Consider the following 20587-nt stretch of genomic DNA (forward strand, 5'->3'; position numbering starts at 1 on the left):
CTGGATCAAGAGCCTTGCTGGCTAATATTAGGTTTGTGCGTGCAGCAAACTGTGAGAAGCGTTTGAGTTACTTGTATAGCTGAGGTCAGAAACTGTACAAAGTGTTCGCAATGCACTTGTTAGCATTTAGTTAGCGTCCTCTTGATGATTCCTTAGTACTAGTTAGCATTTTGTTAGCATTCTGCTCAGTGAAGTTTTTTGGCCTTTGAATATTAGTACTTTTAAAATAAATACCTGTAGTGAAGTTGTTCACTAGGTAATAGATAAAGCACATCGCGTTCATCATTTCGCCCGTTAGATAATTTTTCATTATGAAGCTTTCTGTTAGGTTCTGAACAAACAGAGTAAAAACTCAAACGGACATCTAGGAAAACCTCAAACCAAGTTCATTCATCCAACGGGTTTCAAACAGCTGCAAAGACAAAGCATGATTACACAAGCACATATATTTATAACATCCTACTCAACTCCTTACATATCTAGACAGCCAATACATCTCTGATGCTAGTCAGGAACTTAATTGGTTCTTCTCACTGGTGTAGTCATGGCCCTGCCTGATGCTAGAACCTTCGTGGGCGTGAAAGTGTATGCGTGTGAGATAGGACTGTAGTAGGAGGGTCGTTGTGGTGGGCCCCTCTGGCCCCCCTCCCAGAGGTTTCTTCTCACTTCATCTGTTGACATGACCTCGAGCCGGATTCCTTGCTCCTCCCTAGTTCCGCAACTGGCCTGCCTTATCAGGAACTGAAACTAGACTGTTGCCATTTGCCTCCCTTCTTAGGAACATGAATTCTACACTTCCCCTTGTCTCCCTCAGTAACTTTCCATGCACCAAGTTCCTATCCACCCTTCATTGACCCCAACATATACAGTGCCTGCGGAAAGTATTCAGACCCCTTGACTTTTTCCATATTTTGTTGTGTTACAGCCTTATTCTAAAATTGATTAAATCGTTTTTTTGCCCTCATCAATCTACACACTACCCCATAATGACAAAGCAAAAACAGGTTTTTAGACATTTTTGCCAAACTATAAAAAAATTAAAAATGGATTCAGACCCTTTACTCAGTACTTTGTTGAAGCACCTTTGGCAGCGATTATAGCATTGAGTATTTTTGGGTATGACACTACAAGCTTGGCACATCTGTATTTGGAGAGTTTCTCCCATTCTTCTCTGCAGATTCTCTCAAGCTCTGTCAGGTTGGATGGCGAGTGCTGCTGCACAGCTATTTTCAAGTTTCTCCAGAGATGTTCGATCGGGTTCAAGTCCGGGCTCTGGCTGTGCTACTCAAGGACATTCAGAGACTTGTCCTGAAGCCACTCCTGTGTTGTCTTGGCTGTGTGATTAGGGTCGTTGTCCTGTTGGAAGGTGAACCTTCGTCCCAGTCTGAGGTCCTGAGCGCTCGGGAGCAGGTTTTCATTAAGGATCTCTCTCTGTACTTTGCTCAGTTCATCTTTGCCTCGATCCTGACTAGTCTCTCAGTCCCTGACGCTGAAAAACATCCCGACAGCATGATGCTGCCACCACCATGCTTCACCGTAGGGATGGTGCCAGGTTTCCTCCAGACGTGGTGCTTGGCTTCAGGCCAAAGAGTTCAATCTTGGTTTCATCCAACCAGAGAATCTTGTTTCTCATGGTCTGAGAGTCTTTAGGTGCCTTTTGGCAAACTCCAAGCGGGCAGTCATGTGCATTTTACTGACAATTGGCTTCCGTCTGGCCACTCTACCATAAAGGCTTGATTGCTGGAGTGCTGCAGAGATGGTTGACCTTCTGGAATGTTCTCCTATCTCCAGAGGAACTCTAGAGCTCTGTCAGTGACCATCGTGTTCTTGGTCACCTCCCTGACCAAGGCCCTTCTCCCCCAATTGCTCAGTTTGGCCGGGCGGCCAGCTCTAGGAAGAGTCTTGGTGGTTCCAAACTTCTTCCATTTAAGAATGATGGAGGCCACTGTGTTCTTGGGGACCTTCAATGCTGCAGACATGTTTTGGTACCCTTGCCCAGATCTGTGCCGTGACACAATCCTGTCTCGGGGCTCTACGGACAACTCCTTCGACCTCATGGCTTGGTTTTTACTCTGACATGCACTGTCAACTGTGGGACCTTATATAAACAGGTGTGTTCCTTTCTAAATCATGTCCAATCAATTGAATTTACCAAGGATTGGCTCGAATCAAGTTGTAGAAACATCTCAAGGATGATAAATGGAAACAGGTTGCACCTGAGCTCAATTTCGAGTCTCATAGCAAAGGGTCTGAATAATTATGTAAATAATATAGTTCTGTTTTATTTTTAATGTATTAGCAACATTTTCTAAAAGCCTGTTTTCGCTTTGTCATTATGGGGTATTGCTGAGGATTATTTTTGTATTTGTATTTTTTAATCCATTTTAGAATAAGGCTGCAACGTAACAAAATGTGGAAAAAGTCAAGGGGGTCTGATTACTTTCCGAATGCACTTGTTAGCAGTTGATGTTATTCTTCAATAACACAGACCCCAAAGCAAATCAGGGGGAGAAAAATATATTTATTCAAAGAGAACCAATCATTTTTTTATGCTGGAAAGTAGATTGTAGATGTTTATTCTTCCCTGTTCTCAGTGTTTTCTCCCTTGCCTATGGTTGACCAATTAGAAATTCTTGCAATAACATTGGTCCAATGGCCAAATACCAAGTATCCTGTTTCAGGCTCAATGTATAGACCATTTGGACCAATGCTAACTTGCCACATGTAGCTATGAGTCCCAGACTGGAACCCCTACATAGATACTAAACAGATGTTGAACTGAAAAACAATTGTTTCCATTGATCGTTAATTCCCTGTGTTGTATATTTATCTTGGAATACTCTTGCACACTGTATATAGGCTACTGTATCAATCATTCATTTGTTAATGTCATCACACACCATGCAAGTCATTGAAATGCAATCAAGCATTTTTGGTTTTAAAATAACAAAGCAACCCTTGAATAATTAGCATAAACAATAAATAAACCGTTCCATTTCGGAAGTTGCATTCAGGAATCAATGCAACTGTTTTTAGTCTTTGCTGTAATAAAGGCTTCACAATAAAACGTTACAACAGACTCTCTGGTACGCTTATCATTTATTTACTATTTAGTGCGCTTCAACCTGTCAGACAAGCTCAGTGCATATGGTGGATTTGATTACCTGGATGTGCGTATATACTTCAGCTTTTGTATTTGATTTGATTAAAACACACCATTCACCCTCTGAATGGCACACATACACAATCCATGTCTCAATTGTCTCAAGGCTTAAAAGTCCTTCATTAATCTGTCTCCTCCCCTTCATCGACACTGATCTGAAGTGTATTTAACAAGTGGCATCAATGAGGGATCATAGCTCTCACCTGGTCAGTCTATGTCATGGAAAGAGTTCATAATGTTTTGTACACTCAGTGCATATCACACCAATTGACTTTTTTAAATGCTTTTCACACAGGTGACATTGAGACATTCTCTACATCCAGAGAGCAACAGCAGGAAGATCGCAGAGCTAAGAGGTCTCACCACTGCCCACATTGTGAGAAGATTTTCCCAATTCTATCAAAGCTAAAAATACACCTAAAAATACACACAGGAGAGAATCTGTATTCCTGCACTGACTGTGGGAAGAGCTTCACAACATCACAGGCTCTGACAGTTCATCAGAGAGTGCACACAGGAGAGAAGCCTTACTCCTGCTCTGACTGTGGGACGAGTTTCTCTCGACTGGGCAACTTAAAAACACATGAACGTATACACACAGGAGAGAAGCCTTACTTCTGCTCTGACTGTGGGGCAAGTTTCTCTCAACTGGGCACCTTAAAAAAACATGAACGTATACATACAGGAGAAAAGCCTTACTCCTGCTCTGACTGTGTAAAATGCTTCACAACATCAACTGAGCTAAAACTTCATCAGAGAACACACACAGGAGAGAAGCCTTACTCCTGCTCTGACTGTGGAAAGATTTTCTCTCGTCTAGGCCACTTAAAAAAACATGAACGTATACACACAGGAGATAAGCCTTACTTCTGCTCTGACTGTGGGGCAAGTTTCTCTCAACTGGGCACCTTAAAACAACATGAACCTATACATACAGGAGAAAAGCCTTACTCCTGCTCTGACTGCGTAAAATGCTTCACAAGATCAACTGAGCTAAAAGTTCATCAGAGAACACACACAGGAGAGAAGCCTTACTCCTGCTCTGACTGTGGAAAGAGTTTCTCTCGACTGAGCAACTTAAAAACACATGAACGTATACACACAGGAGAGAAGCCTTACTTCTGCTCTGACTGTGGGGCAAGTTTCTCTCAACTGGGCACCTTAAAACAACATGAACCTATACATACAGGAGAAAAGCCTTACTCCTGCTCTGACTGTGTAAAATGCTTCACAAGATCAACTGAATTAAAAGTTCATCAGAGAACACACACAGGAGAGAAGCCTTACTCCTGCTCTGACTGTGGGAAGAGTTTCTCTCGACTGGGCACCTTAAAACAACATGAACTTATACATACAGGAGAAAAGCCTTACTCTTGCTCTGACTGTGTAAAATGCTTCACAACATTAACTGAGCTAAAAGTTCATCAGAGAACACACACAGGAGAGAATCCTTACTCCTGCTCTGATTGTGGGGCAAGTTTCTTTCGACTGGGCAACTTAAAAACACATGAACGTATACACACTGGAGAGAAGCCCTACTCCTGCTCTGACTGTGGGGCAAGTTTTTCGCAACTGGGTAGCTTAAAAACACATGAACGTATACACACAGGAGAGAAGCCCTTCTCCTGCTCTGACTGTGGGGCAAGTTTCTCTCAACTGGGCACCTTAAAAAGACATGAACGTATACATACAGGAGAAAAGCCTTACTCCTGCTCTGACTGTGTAAAATGCTTCACAACATCAACTGAGCTAAAAGTTCATCAGAGAACACACACAGGAGAGAACCCTTCCTTCTGCTCTTAATATGGCAAGAGTTTCTCCCGTTTGGGCAATGTAAAAACACACCAATGGTTACACACTGGAGAGACTTATCACTGCACTGACTGTGAGACGAGATTCTACAGATTGGGCAATTTAAAAACACACCAACGTATACATAAGAAGTGGTAGTGGATTGGTTCAAATGAAGAAAGCGTAGAACACTATTGTAATCCTATTGTTTCTCACTGTGAGAGAACTGTGCAGAGGAAAGGGAGCGTTGTAGAATGTTAGCATCTCTTTACTGATCAGTGTTCACCTTGTCAGTTTTGCTGTGCTTAGATAGCTTCTACTGTAAAGATATTGAGATGACCTTGGATTTGCCCTTAGGGTTGAATATCCTCTTTGAGACGTCTCATAATGGAGTCTGATGGTTGACTGGGTGGTACTGCTTCCCTCTGCAGTTTTCTGTGGGAATGAGCTAGTAGACACAACATACACTGAGTGTACAAAACATTAAGGACACCTGCTCTTTCCATGACATAGACTGACCAGGTGAACCCAGGTGAAAGCTATGATCCTTACTGATGTAGTTGTGGTGTATTTATTATGGATCCCCATTAGCTTTCAGCAGAAAACAAGAAACTGCAGTTGCAGTGGGCTAAGGAATGAAAACACTGGACACTGGAGAATTTGAAAAACATTGCCTGGTCTGATGAATCCCGGTTCCTGCTGTTTCATGCTGATGGGAGGACTAAGGTATGGAGAAAACCACGAGTACATGCATCCATGCTGTGTGTCAGCATTGCAGGATCGTGGTGTGGGGTGTGTTTTCATGGCACACATTGGGCCCCTTGATAAAAGTGGAGCAACGTTTGAATGCCACAGGATATCTAAACATCATTGCCAATCCGGTGCATCCCTTAATGGCAGTATGTGTTCTTGGCAATGGTGTATCCATCTGCAAAATAGATTTTTTCAGCAGGATTATGCCCCGTGCAACAAGCCTTGTCCAGGAATGGTTCCAATAACATGACAGTGAATTCAGCTTACTGCAGTGGCCTGCCGAGTCACCAGATCTCAATCCAATTGTGCATCCGTGGGAGGAGATGGAACGAGCTATTCGGAGTAGAGATCCACTCCCAGCCAACCTGACACAACTGTGGGAAGCATTGCAGTCAACATGGGCCAGCATCCCTGTGGAATGCTCTCAACGCCTTGGACAGTCCATGCCCTGACGAATTGAGGCTATTCTGAGGACAAAGGGGGGTGCAAATCAATATTAGGAAGGTGTTCCTAATGTTTTGTACACTCAGTGTATATCAGATAAAGATGTTGTGATGATCGGTTTTCACCATTAGTTTGGGTGGATGATTTTATATTACTAAACTTTTGTTTAATGATAAACAGGCTATGAATCGACTACTTGTGTTTTTTAAATTGTCTTTTAAAACTAGATTCATTATTTTATCAATTGATTATGAATGTATTCGGATAACTGTATTGAAGTTAATTGATCTGGCGGCAGGTAGCCTAGCGGTTAAGAGTGTTGGGCCAGTAACTGAAAGGTCGCTGGTTTGAATCCTGAGCCGACTAGGTGAAAAATCTGTTGTTGTGCCCTTGATCAAGGCAATTAACCCTAATTGGTCCTGTAAGTCGCTCTGGATAAGAGCATCTGCTAAATGACAAAAATGTAATGAAAAATAATGTTTGTACATTAATTTATGCTGGGCAACCTCTTCTTCTCTTGTGTATAATTAAATGAAACAAACTGTTTTAAGTGAAATAGTGTCTATATATAAAACAAATTTGATCCCATTCACATTCTCCCAAACAAATGGCCTATACTGTATATACAAGACACAACATTACCTCTTTGTTTACCCTGGCCAGAGGGACAGGGCCATAGTAGGCTAGACTATGTACAGTGCCTTGTAAAAGTATTCATACCCCTTGGTGTTTTTCCTATTTTGTTGCATTACAACCTGTAATTTAAATTGATTTTTATTTGGATTTCATGTAATGGACATACACAAAATAGTCCAAATTGGTGAAGTGAAATGAAAAAAATTACTTGTAAAAAAAATTAATAAAAAACATAACGGAAAAGTGGTGCGTGCATATGTATTCACCCCCTTTGCTATGAAACCCCTAAATAAGATCTGGTGCAACCAATTACCTTCAGAAGTCACATAATTAGTTAAATAAAGTCCACCTGTGTGCAATCTAAGTGTCACGTGATCTGTCACATGATCTCTGTATATATATATACCTGTTCTGAAAGGCCCCAGAGTCTGCAACATCACTAAGCAAGGGGCACCACCAAGCAAGCGGCACCATGAAGATCAAGGAGCTCTCCAAACAGGTCAGCGACAAAGTTGTGGAGAAGTACAGATCAGGGTTGGGTTATAAAAAAATATCCTAAACTTTGAACATCCTACGGAGCACCATTAAATCCATTATTAAAAAATTGAAAGAATATGGCACCACAACAAACCTGCCAAGAGAGGGCCGCCCACCAAAACTCACGGACCAGGCAAGGAGGGCATTAATCAGAGAGGCAACAAAGACACCAAAGATAACCCTGAAGGAGCTGCAAAGCTCCACAGTGGAGATTGGAGTATCTGTCCATAGGACCACTTTAAGCCGTATACTCCACAGAGCTGGGCTTTATGGAGAAGTAACCTGAAAAAAGCCATTGCTTAAAGAAAAAAATAAGCAAACACCAAAAGCCATGTGGGAGACTCCCCAAACATATGGAAGAAGGTACTCTGGTCAGATGAGACTAACATTGAGCTTTTTGGCCATCAAGGAAAATGCTATGTCTGGCGCAAACCCAACACCTCTCATCACCCCGAGAACACCATCCCCACAGTGAAGCATGGTGGATGTTTTTCATTGGCAGGGACTGGGAAACTGGTCAGAATTGAAGGAATGATGGCTGGTGCTAAATACAGGGAAATTCTTGAGGGAAACCTGTTTCAGTCTTCCAGAGATTTGCACATGGGACGGAGGTTCACCTTCCAGCAGGACATTGACCTTAAGCATACTGCTAAAGCAACACTCAAGTGGTTTAAGGGGAAACATTTAAATGTCTTGGAATGGCCTAGTCAAAGCCCAGACCTCAATCCAATTGAGAATCTGTGGTATGACTTAAAGATTGCTGTACACCAGCAGAACCCATCCAACTTGAAGGAGCTGGAGCAGTTTTGCCTTGAAGAAGGGGCAAAAACCCCAGTGGCTAGATGTGCCAAGCTTATAGAGACATACTGCAAGAGACTTGCAGCTGTAATTGCTGCAAAAGGTGTCTCTACAAAGTATTGACTTTGGGGGGGGTGAATAGTTATGCACACTCAAGTTGTCTGTTTTCTTGTCTTATTTCTTGTTTGTTTCACAATAAAAAATATTTTGCATCTTCAAAGTGGTAGGCCTGTTGTGTAAATCAAATGATACAAACCCCCCAAAAATCTATTTTAATTCCAGGTTGTAAGGCAACAAAATAGGAAGAATGCCAAGGGGGTGAATACTTTTGCAAGTCACTGTAGCTGCTGTTGTTAGTAGCCTGCAGTTTCCATGCAATACAGTATGTCAGATTGCTAGTGTTTAGGTGTATAGGCTTCTACATTTATGCAAGAGTTTGTGCTTGTGTCTGTCGGGGGTGATGTGTTACCAGGCTTGCTAAATAACTACAGGAGGGAAGTGGAGAGCGCTCCTTGAGCTTTGTGCCCGGTCCACGCGACATGGTCAAGAGACGCAAAGAGCCAGCATTAGCACTCCGATGTGAAGGACAGCCCTTACAAAAATGTACCATGGTAGAAAAATGAACAACAACATTCCATTGTACTATGATGTGTTTTGGGTCACTACCAAGGCAGGAAAATACTCCTGAGTGGCGCAGTGGTCTAAGGCACTGCATCGCAGTGCTAACTGTGTCACTAGAGATCCTGGTTCGAATCCAGGCTCTGTCGCAGCCGGCCGCGACCGGGAGACTCATGGGCGGCGCACAATTGGCCCAGCGTCGTCCAGGGTAGGGGAGGGAATGGCCGGCAGGGATGTAGCTCAGTTGATAGAGCATGGCGTTTGCAACGCCAGGGTTGTGGGTTCGTTTCCCACGGGGGGCCAGTATAAAAAAAAAATAATAATAATGTAGTCACTAACTAACTGTAAGTCGCTCTGGATAAGAGCGTCTGCTAAATGACTAAAATGTAAATGTAAATGTAAAATACTATGGCACTGGTGCAAATACCATGGCATTTTCCTGCCACTGTAGTGACCCAATAAACATGATAGTACCATGGTATCTTTTTCATTGTAATACCATGTCAGGGAAATACCATGGTAGCTGCACTAGTACCATGGTATTTTCCTGCAATGGTAGTGACCAAAAAACACAGATTTTTGTAAAAAATGATACTGGGCCAAGAAACATGGAGAGAAGAAACTGCCAGATGTGTCATAATAGGACACACATTTGATATGGAACATTGGATACATTCAGCAGGGTGGGAAAAAACACAGGAAAACACGTTTTAAATGGATTGTCGGAAGGGCTGTGGTCACCATTCATGTAATACATTAAATCTATACATCAGACGGTATTGGGGAGCTATTTCATAGGGTGTTCACAGGTTCATTATTTTCCCATTTCAAACTTATACCAACCGGATTGAATTTACAATATCGGGGGGGTTTGTAACTAGGTTTACTTTTGAAACTTAAGTATATTTAAAACCAAATACTTTTAGACTTTTACTCAAGTAGTATTTCACTGGGTGACTTTCACTTTTACTTAAGTCATTTTCTATTAAGGTATCTTTACTTTTACTCAAGTATGACTATTGGGTACTTTTTCCACCCCTGCCTACCTGTTCTATTAAAATATATTCATCCTATTTCTCCAATGCCAAACCAGTGTGTCTTGTTTGCATCGAAACTGTGGCTGTGTATGAATCTAAGCATGGTACTTTCAGAAGTAGATTTTCCACCCAAGACCTGAGGCCGAAGTCCGACGCAGAAAGGATGGTAGGCCTAAGGAGTGAACACCCTGTGTGTTCTACAGTGGAGATTTTAGCATGTACATATTTTATTATTATTATTATTTAACCTTTATTTAACTAGGCAGACTAGCTAAAATTCTGTTACAAATGGTTTTAGTAGTCCGACAATGTCACTAATCTGGATTTAGACTGTCTGCTACTTCAGGTCTAAAGAGGGGTATAATCTATACCTTGTGACAATGTAGGACTACTGAAACCATTGTAAGACAGACTTTTTGTTAGCCTTTAAGGCGTCAGCATGTTTCCCAGCCGAAACATTTGGGAAGAGTTTGTGCATATCTTATGACAACATTTTGTTTTCGTTTTGGACTTATGGTAAGGGTTTTTTCAGCTGTTCTGGCACACACATTTTTTTTCCTCGAGTCAAGCCGAAGTCTGTAGCCGAAGGGGAAGGGGGTTATTGGTCAACAGTAGGTATTCTTCAATAATGTATTTGTCCTTAAATGTATTTGTCCTTAAATTTTTCATTGAGAAATACTGCAACAAACATCTTAGTTAAATGTAAAATTGCACCACTAAGATCTCTTCGGCAAAAACATCAACATTAATGACAGATTTCTTGAGTTTTCTGACTATTTTGAGGAAGTGGTTATAGACCCTTTTCCAGTACATGACACACTGATGGCACAAACAGACCGTGACTATAGGACCTAGGCCTTCAGAGGGACCAAAAATCTAACAATAAGTTGAATAATATAATATGCCATTTAGCAGACGCTTTTATCCAAAGCGACTTACAGTCATGCGTGCATTCATTTTTTTTGTGTATGGGTGGTCCCGGGTATCGAACCCACTACCTTGGCGTTACAAGCGCCGTGCTCTACCAGCTGAGCTACAGAGGACCACATAAAAAGATCAGAAAACATAGCATCACTTAATACGCCAGACATTATATATTCTGTAGTCGGGCCATTCTAGTTCTAGTGAAGGAGGAGCAATGCTTTTTGATGACATTATGAATGAATCAAACAGGTCGTGCTTCGGGCTGCCGCGGACACAGACAGAACCCGCATGGGACACAACATGACACATAGAATTTTGAAGATGGCGCCGACAGATATGGCAGCTCTGCTTCTAGCTCCTAAGCAACTTGGCAGTATTTTGTGTTTTTTGTGTGTTATTTCTTACATTATTTGGCCAGTATTTTGTTTGTGTTATTACATTACAGCCGGAAATAACTTTTGGATATGAGAGTGGCAGTAACTCACCTGCCATCACTAGCCGGCTTCCACCCGGTTACGCAACCCTGCAGCTTAGAGGCTACTGCCCTACATATATAGACTTGGAATCAATGGCCACTTTAATAATGAAACACTAGTCACTTTAATAATGTTTACATATTTTTGCTTTGCTCATCTCATATGTATATACTGTATTCTATTCTACTATATTTTAGTTTATGCCACTCCGACGTTGCTCATCCTAATATTTATATATTTCTTCAATCCATTCTTTTACTTTTAGATTTGAGTGTATTGTGTGTATTGTTGTGAATTGTTAGATACTACTGCACTGTTGGCACTAGAAACACAAGCATTTCGCTACACCCGCAATAGCATCTGCTAAATATGTATATGTGACCAATACAATTTGATTTGTTTTGAACATAATGCACTGTTTACACAGCTTATGGTAGCCAGCACCACTATCACACTATCACCAATAGAGACAACAACAGTGTCACATCAGATGTGAAAGGCTTGTGGTGCTGAAAGGACAGCAACCGTAATACCTGTGCACTCCATGGCGCTGAAGGAGAGCCAGTTTTGGTCAAACACAGAGACAGGGCTGATAGCCAGGAGACAGCAGTCTCACACAGCATCAAATAATGTTACAGAATAAGCAGACCATTCACTCCAGTAGGCCCCATGAAGTCAGAACAATACAATAGCACAACCATTTCATTTCCAAAATGAAATTAACAAACCAGCTATTACTTCCCATTGCAAATATATTGTATCACGTTCATCACACTAACTGGTGATACAAAGTTTAAATGCAACAATGTTTTCCAGTCATTGTAAGTGAGGACCTGGTGGACCTATTGGGAAACCACACAATCATTTGGCCTTTTTTGGGGCTTGGGCTCATTAAATGTTGTTAATGTAGGGCTCATAAAATGCATTTAATATATGTCTGATCAGGCTCAGGTAGCATCAGGTTTGTATTTTCATGCTGATCAAAGCTCTAATTAAATCCAGACATTTATAAGCGTTATAATGCTTTTGAATGACACTTCCGGTTTTGGCGGAAAATACCGGGTTACCCGGGAGAAGAGTGATTTATTCTCGGGATGGAACATTTGTAAAACACCGGGGAAATATTAAACCCTATTGGCATACCAGTTGATTCACAAGACACCAACTAAGTAACTTACATATACGGTATTATTAATAAAGACAGGCTATTTTTACTGTTCATATTATTTGCGTTGATGATGTATTGAAGTCAAGTGGTTCAACATTCAAATGTAGTTGGATGGACCACACAGGACTGCTTGGAAAACGCGACGGTCGGTGGAACACTTGCGCCACCAAGTGGACAATTGCTTCAGTTCCCTTGTGGCATCAACGCTACCAGAGATATGTGATATAAGATCAAATGTTATGTCAATATTATTATCTCTAAATTGATTCCCCCACCCGTATTTCATATATTATTATTCCGATTTAGCTGTTAATCTGGATTTAATTTATAAACACTTTCTGTCATTTCCGATTGGAGGTCAGATGACCACGTGACTTCCGATCCTACCAATTTGTTACTTTGTAACAGTCAAAAGTGGTTATTCCCAACGTTGATCAACTCCCAATCTATGACACGATTTTCTTTAAATCATTATCTTTGATATTTGGTGGACAGTTTACATAGCTACGTTTTGTGTAAACGTCAATGAATTTGACGTGTCCGAGAACGGCACCTTCCTCCCGAAAGCATTGCGGTATCGCTTCTCGGCCTTTTGGCTAAGATCAAGATCAAGTTGTAGTACCAAGGAGATCCTGAAGGTGGAGCGATGTCGTCATCGTCCACGTCACAGTCGGCAGCCGCCGGACTGAAGAACACGCTGCGTTTTCATTGGACTGGAAAAGAAAAGTTGATGGAAAGAGTTAATTTTGGACCTCTACGCCTGACACCAGACGATGTGCACTGTCTGCAACAAAACACACCGGAGAAATTCTATGATGTGTCGTTCTACACCATCACCAGGCTGGAGGAGGTGAGAGGGCTCTTCCGAGCGAACTCGACAGAACCCGCCCTCAGTAGCTTTCAAGTTGAGTCCCTGTGCAGGCACAATCTGAGGGTGCTAACGGTGCACATGTTCAACCCCTGGGTCACTGAAGAAACGCTAGTGTGCTACCTCAGCCGGTATGTGACCATCTTGCCAGGAGTGAGAGACATTAAGGACGCCCTAGGCATCTGGACAGGGAAGAGGCAGTTTCGCGTGCTGCTAAAGGAAGACGAGAGCGGCCATGATGGCTACCTCCATCCTCCCGCGTCTTTTTCTATCGGTGCAGACAGGGGTTACCTCATGTATGCTGGGCAGCCTCGTTTTTGCAGGAAGTGCAGCACGTACGGGCACCTCGCTGATGCCTGCACCCAGACAAGGTGCAGAAACTGTGGGGCCCTCGGCCATGTAATGAGGGATTGCACCGTGCCTAAGCGCTGCAGTCTGTGCAGCTCAGAGGAGCACCTGTTCCGTCACTGCCCAAAGGCAGCCCCCTCCTACGCCAGAGCGGTGAGCGGGAAAAGAGCAGATGAGGGAAAAGTTATAGAGCTACGCGCTATTGAGGAGGTCGTGAAGGAGCTAGTGATGGAGAGAGAACGGCGAGAGTCAGAGGAGAGCGGGAGTGAGGCGCCATCATCACCTCATGAGGAGAGCGGAGCGGGAGACAGGAGCTGGAGCAAGCAAATGGAGGAGGCTACAGGAGAGCCCACCGCGCCCTCTGCTCCGGAGAGCTGGACCACTGTGGGAGAGGGGAGGAAGTGCTCTGTCAAGAGGAAGCAGATGAGCCCTGTTTCCCCACTCATCCGCATGGAGGCGACGGAGGAGTCCGCCCTGGGGGGGAATCGTTTCAGTTGTTTTGCAAGCGGGGAGTCTGAGGAGAAAAGCGCGGGAAACCCGGGCAGCGCAGAGGAGACTCTGCTTTCCCTGTCAGGCGCGAGCTCTACCGACAGCAGCGGTCTGGCACCCAGTGGTGTTCCAGCACCCACACTGACTGAGGAGGAAAGGGTTTTCCCGACCCCTATCTTTGTGGACAGTCCTCCCCCTGGGGACCACCGTTTCCCAGACAGGCCTCCTAACGAGGAACTAGACTTAAAGTGAGTCTGAAAATTAATGTCATAGTTAGATAGTTTGTCCGCTTCCCTCCTTTCCCCATGTCGTCCATTTTTAACATAGCTAGCATAAACGCTAGAGGGTTTATGAACCCTGTTAAAAGGGCGACTGTTTCTTCCCATTTTGTCGTCCATTTGCTTCTCTGTGTGTTTTTTACAAGAAGTACATTTAAAAGATTAAAATGATGTGGAGCGATTTATGTGGGAATGGGTTCAATGAACTAATTACACACATTTCTGTTCTGATGAAAACAGAGTGCATTCGGGGGGTCTCTATTGAGGCGCACGAAAACACATTTAATGTGCCTAATAATAAAGTAGTCAATTAAACATTACGGTAAAAATGAATTACCTTTTTATTGTGGCATAAACACAACCAGTCATGATATTTTCATCTGATTTGTCAAACAAATCAATTCAAAATGTAGGCTACTTCTGTGCATGTTCTTCCACTCCAAAATTATTTCAGCATCCAAACTGCATGTATAACCTATTAGCGCCATTTGGTGAATGGAAATAGACATCTGTTACAAAACACCTAAAATGTTGCCTAATGAAGTTCAGCAATTGCCATTGATTGGGACTACGTTAATTGATGTGCCTTGCTGACAAATTGACCCTTTTTGTAGCATGAAAAGTCGTAATGTGCCTACAGTGTATCATGTATGTAGCCTATTGGATAATGGAAAATTCATTTGGGCTTTTTGGGGCTTGGGTTCATTCAATGTCGTTAATGTAGTGCTCATAAAATATATTTAATATTTGGCTCATCAGGCTCAGTTAGAATCAGGTTTGAATGTTCATGCTGATCAAAGCTCTAATCAAATCCAGACATGTATATGCTTTACAATTTTACAATGCTTTTGAATGACACTTTCTGTTTTTGCGGGAGAAAAGTGATTTATTCTCGGTTAATACCGGGTTACCTGGGAGGAAATACATTTATTCTCGGTATGGAACATTTGTAAAATACTGGGAAAATATTGAACCCTAATGCGCATACAGATTGATTCACAAGTCACCAACCAAGTAACTTACATATACTGTACCTTCATTAGGCCTAATGGCATTTTATGTCCATGATATGACATTTCTTGTAGTGACTGAGTAAGCCTAATTGTAAAAGTAAGCCTCAAAAGTGCCATGTTTGTACAGTTTATAATGTGGAGGACACATTTAGGCAGCCAGGACCATACGCCAGGACCGCTCCGGCCTAGCTCGCAATGCAGTCCAGTGCCATGGACATCGTTGAAGTTTGGCCTCTAGTAATTTAGGAGTGCAACTTTATGAAGGCCTCCTCACAATGTCCTTATCATACAAGGCTCTACAGAAAGATTTGAATAAGAAAAAGACATAGGCTATTTTTATTGTTCACATTATTTGCATTGATGATGTATTGAAGTCAAGTGGTTCAACATTCAAATGCAGTTTGATGTACCAAACAGGACTGCTTGGAAAAAGCAACGGTTGGTGGAACTCTGCTGCCACCAAGTGGACAATTGCTTCAGTTCCGTTGTGGTAGCAATGCTATCAGAGATATTTGATACAAGATCAAATGTTATGTCAATATTATTATCTCCAAATTGTTTCTCCCCCACCCGTGATATATTATTATTCCAATTGAGCTGTTAATCTGGTTTTAATATAACAACGCTTTCTCTCATTTCCGATTGGAGGGCGGATCACCACGTGATTTTAGAACCTACCAACTTGTTACTTTGCAACAGTCAAACGTGGTTATTCCCTACGTTGATCAACTCCCAATCTATGCCACCATTTTCTAAAAGCATTATCTTTTAAATTTGGCGGAAAGCTTACCGAGCTCATTTTGGTGTAACCATATTCGAATTTGACGTGTCGGAGAACGGCCCCTTCCTCCCGAAAGCATTGCGGTATCGCTTCTCGGCCTTTTGGCTAAGATCAAGATCAAGTTGCAGTACCAAGGAGATCCTGAAGGTGGAACGATGTCGTCATCGTCCACGTCACAGTCGGCAGCCGCCGGACTGAAGAACACGCTGCGTTTTCAATGGATTGGAAAAGAAAAGTTGATGGAAAGAGTTAATTTTGGAAAGGACGTTCTTTTTGGACCTCTACGGCTGACAGCAGACGATGTGCACTGTCTGCAACAAAACACACCGGAGAAGTTTTATGATGTGTCGTTCTACACCATCACCAGGCTGGAGGAGGTGAGAGGGCTCTTCCGAGCGAACTCGACAGCACCCGCCCTCAGTAGCTTTCAAGTTGAGTCCCTGTGCAGGCACAATCTGAGGTTGCTAACGGTGCACATGTTCAACCCCTGGGTCACTGAAGAAACGCTAGTGTGCTACCTCAGCCGGTATGTGACCATCTTGCCAGGAGTGAGAGACATTAAGGACGCCCTAGGCATCTGGACAGGGAAGAGGCAGTTTCGCGTGCTGCTAAAGGAAGACGAGAGCGGCCATGATGGCTACCTCCATCCTCCCGCGTCTTTTTCTATCGGTGCAGACAGGGGTTACCTCATGTATGCTGGGCAGCCTCGTTTTTGCAGGAAGTGCAGCACGTACGGGCACCTCGCTGATGCCTGCACCCAGACAAGGTGCAGAAACTGTGGGACCCTCGGCCATGTAAGGAGGGATTGCACCGTGCCTAAGCGCTGCAGTCTGTGCAGCTCAGAGGAGCACCTGTTCCGTCACTGCCCAAAGGCAGCCCCCTCCTACGCCAGAGCGGTGAGCGGGAAAAGAGCAGATGAGGGAAAAGTTATAGAGCTACGCGCTATTGAGGAGGTCGTGAAGGAGCTAGTGATGGAGAGAGAACTGCGAGAGTCAGAGGAGAGCGGGAGTGAGGCGCCATCATCACCTCATGAGGAGAGCGGAGCGGGGGACAGGAGCTGGAGCAAGCAAATGGAGGAGGCTACAGGAGAGCCCACAGCGCCCTCTGCTCCGGAGAGCTGGACCACGGTGGGAGAGAGGAGGAAGTGCTCTATCAAGAGGAAGCAGATGAGCCCTGTTTCCCCACTCATCCGCATGGAGGCGACGGAGGAGTCCGCCCTGGGGGGGAATCGTTTCAGTTGTTTTGCAAGCGGGGAGTCTGAGGAGAAAAGCGCGGGAAACCCGGGCAGCGCAGAGGAGACTCTGCTTTCCCTGTCAGGCGCGAGCTCTACCGACAGCAGCGGTCTGGCACCCAGCGGTGTTCCAGCACCCACACTGACTGAGGAGGAAAGGGTTTTCCCGACCCCTATCTTTGGGTCAGTCCTCCCCCTGGGGACCACCGTTTCCCAGACAGGCCTCCTAACGAGGAACTGTACTTAAAGTGAGTCTGAAAATTAATGTCATAGTTAGATAGTTTGTCCGCTTCCCTCCTTTCCCCATGTCGTCCATTTTTAACATAGCTAGCATAAACGCTAGAGGGTTTATGAACCCTGTTAAAAGGGCGACTGTTTCTTCCCATTTTGTCGTCCATTTGCTTCTCTGTGTGTTTTTTACAAGAAGTACATTTAAAAGATTAAAATGATGTGGAGCGATTTATGTGGGAATGGGTTCAATGAACTAATTACACACATTTCTGTTCTGATGAAAACAGAGTGCATTCGGGGGGTCTCTATTGAGGCGCACGAAAACACATTTAATGTGCCTAATAATAAAGTAGTCAATTAAACATTACGGTAAAAATGAATTACCTTTTTATTGTGGCATAAACACAACCAGTCATGATATTTTCATCTGATTTGTCAAACAAATCAATTCAAAATGTAGGCTACTTCTGTGCATGTTCTTCCACTCCAAAATTATTTCAGCATCCAAACTGCATGTATAACCTATTAGCGCCATTTGGTGAATGGAAATAGACATCTGTTACAAAACACCTAAAATGTTGCCTAATGAAGTTCAGCAATTGCCATTGATTGGGACTACGTTAATTGATGTGCCTTGCTGACAAATTTACCCTTTTTGTAGCATGAAAAGTCGTAATGTGCCTACAGTGTATCATGTATGTAGCCTATTGGATAATGGAAAATTCATTTGGGCTTTTTGGGGCTTGGGTTCATTCAATGTCGTTAATGTAGTGCTCATAAAATATATTTAATATATGGCTCATCAGGCTCAGTTAGAATCAGGTTTGAATGTTCATGCTGATCAAAGCTCTAATCAAATCCAGACATGTATATGCTTTACAATTTTACAATGCTTTTGAATGACACTTTCTGTTTTTGCGGGAGAAAAGTGATTTATTCTCGGTTAATACCGGGTTACCTGGGAGGAAATACATTTATTCTCGGTATGGAACATTTGTAAAATACTGGGAAAATATTGAACCCTAATGCGCATACAGATTGATTCACAAGTCACCAACCAAGTAACTTACATATACTGTACCTTCATTAGGCCTAATGGCATTTTATGTCCATGATATGACATTTCTTGTAGTGACTGAGTAAGCCTAATTGTAAAAGTAAGCCTCAAAAGTGCCATGTTTGTACAGTTTATAATGTGGAGGACACATTTAGGCAGCCAGGACCATACGCCAGGACCGCTCCGGCCTAGCTCGCAATGCAGTCCAGTGCCATGGACATCGTTGAAGTTTGGCCTCTAGTAATTTAGGAGTGCAACTTTATGAAGGCCTCCTCACAATGTCCTTATCATACAAGGCTCTACAGAAAGATTTGAATAAGAAAAAGACATAGGCTATTTTTATTGTTCACATTATTTGCATTGATGATGTATTGAAGTCAAGTGGTTCAACATTCAAATGCAGTTTGATGTACCAAACAGGACTGCTTGGAAAAAGCAACGGTTGGTGGAACTCTGCTGCCACCAAGTGGACAATTGCTTCAGTTCTGTTGTGGCAGCAATGCTATCAGAGATATTTGATACAAGATCAAATGTTATGTAAATATTATTATCTCCAAATTGTTTCTCCCCCACCCGTGATATATTATTATTCCAATTGAGCTGTTAATCTGGTTTTAATATAACAACGCTTTCTCTCATTTCCGATTGGAGGGCGGATCACCACGTGATTTTAGAACCTACCAACTTGTTACTTTGCAACAGTCAAACGTGGTTATTCCCTACGTTGATCAACTCCCAATCTATGCCACCATTTTCTAAAAGCATTATCTTTTAAATTTGGCGGAAAGCTTACCGAGCTCATTTTGGTGTAACCATATTCGAATTTGACGTGTCGGAGAACGGCCCCTTCCTCCCGAAAGCATTGCGGTATCGCTTCTCGGCCTTTTGGCTAAGATCAAGATCAAGTTGCAGTACCAAGGAGATCCTGAAGGTGGAACGATGTCGTCATCGTCCACGTCACAGTCGGCAGCCGCCGGACTGAAGAACACGCTGCGTTTTCAATGGATTGGAAAAGAAAAGTTGATGGAAAGAGTTAATTTTGGAAAGGACGTTCTTTTTGGACCTCTACGGCTGACAGCAGACGATGTGCACTGTCTGCAACAAAACACACCGGAGAAGTTTTATGATGTGTCGTTCTACACCATCACCAGGCTGGAGGAGGTGAGAGGGCTCTTCCGAGCGAACTCGACAGCACCCGCCCTCAGTAGCTTTCAAGTTGAGTCCCTGTGCAGGCACAATCTGAGGTTGCTAACGGTGCACATGTTCAACCCCTGGGTCACTGAAGAAACGCTAGTGTGCTACCTCAGCCGGTATGTGACCATCTTGCCAGGAGTGAGAGACATTAAGGACGCCCTAGGCATCTGGACAGGGAAGAGGCAGTTTCGCGTGCTGCTAAAGGAAGACGAGAGCGGCCATGATGGCTACCTCCATCCTCCCGCGTCTTTTTCTATCGGTGCAGACAGGGGTTACCTCATGTATGCTGGGCAGCCTCGTTTTTGCAGGAAGTGCAGCACGTACGGGCACCTCACTGATGCCTGCACCCAGACAAGGTGCAGAAACTGTGGGACCCTCGGCCATGTAAGGAGGGATTGCACCGTGCCTAAGCGCTGCAGTCTGTGCAGCTCAGAGGAGCACCTGTTCCGTCACTGCCCAAAGGCAGCCCCCTCCTACGCCAGAGCGGTGAGCGGGAAAAGAGCAGATGAGGGAAAAGTTATAGAGCTACGCGCTATTGAGGAGGTCGTGAAGGAGCTAGTGATGGAGAGAGAACTGCGAGAGTCAGAGGAGAGCGGGAGTGAGGCGCCATCATCACCTCATGAGGAGAGCGGAGCGGGAGACAGGAGCTGGAGCAAGCAAATGGAGGAGGCTACAGGAGAGCCCACAGCGCCCTCTGCTCCGGAGAGCTGGACCACGGTGGGAGAGAGGAGGAAGTGCTCTATCAAGAGGAA

This window comes from Coregonus lavaretus, assembly GCF_964263955.1.
Source record: "Coregonus lavaretus genome assembly, contig: HAP1_SCAFFOLD_54, whole genome shotgun sequence".
Classification (NCBI taxonomy): Eukaryota; Metazoa; Chordata; class Actinopteri; order Salmoniformes; family Salmonidae; genus Coregonus; species Coregonus lavaretus.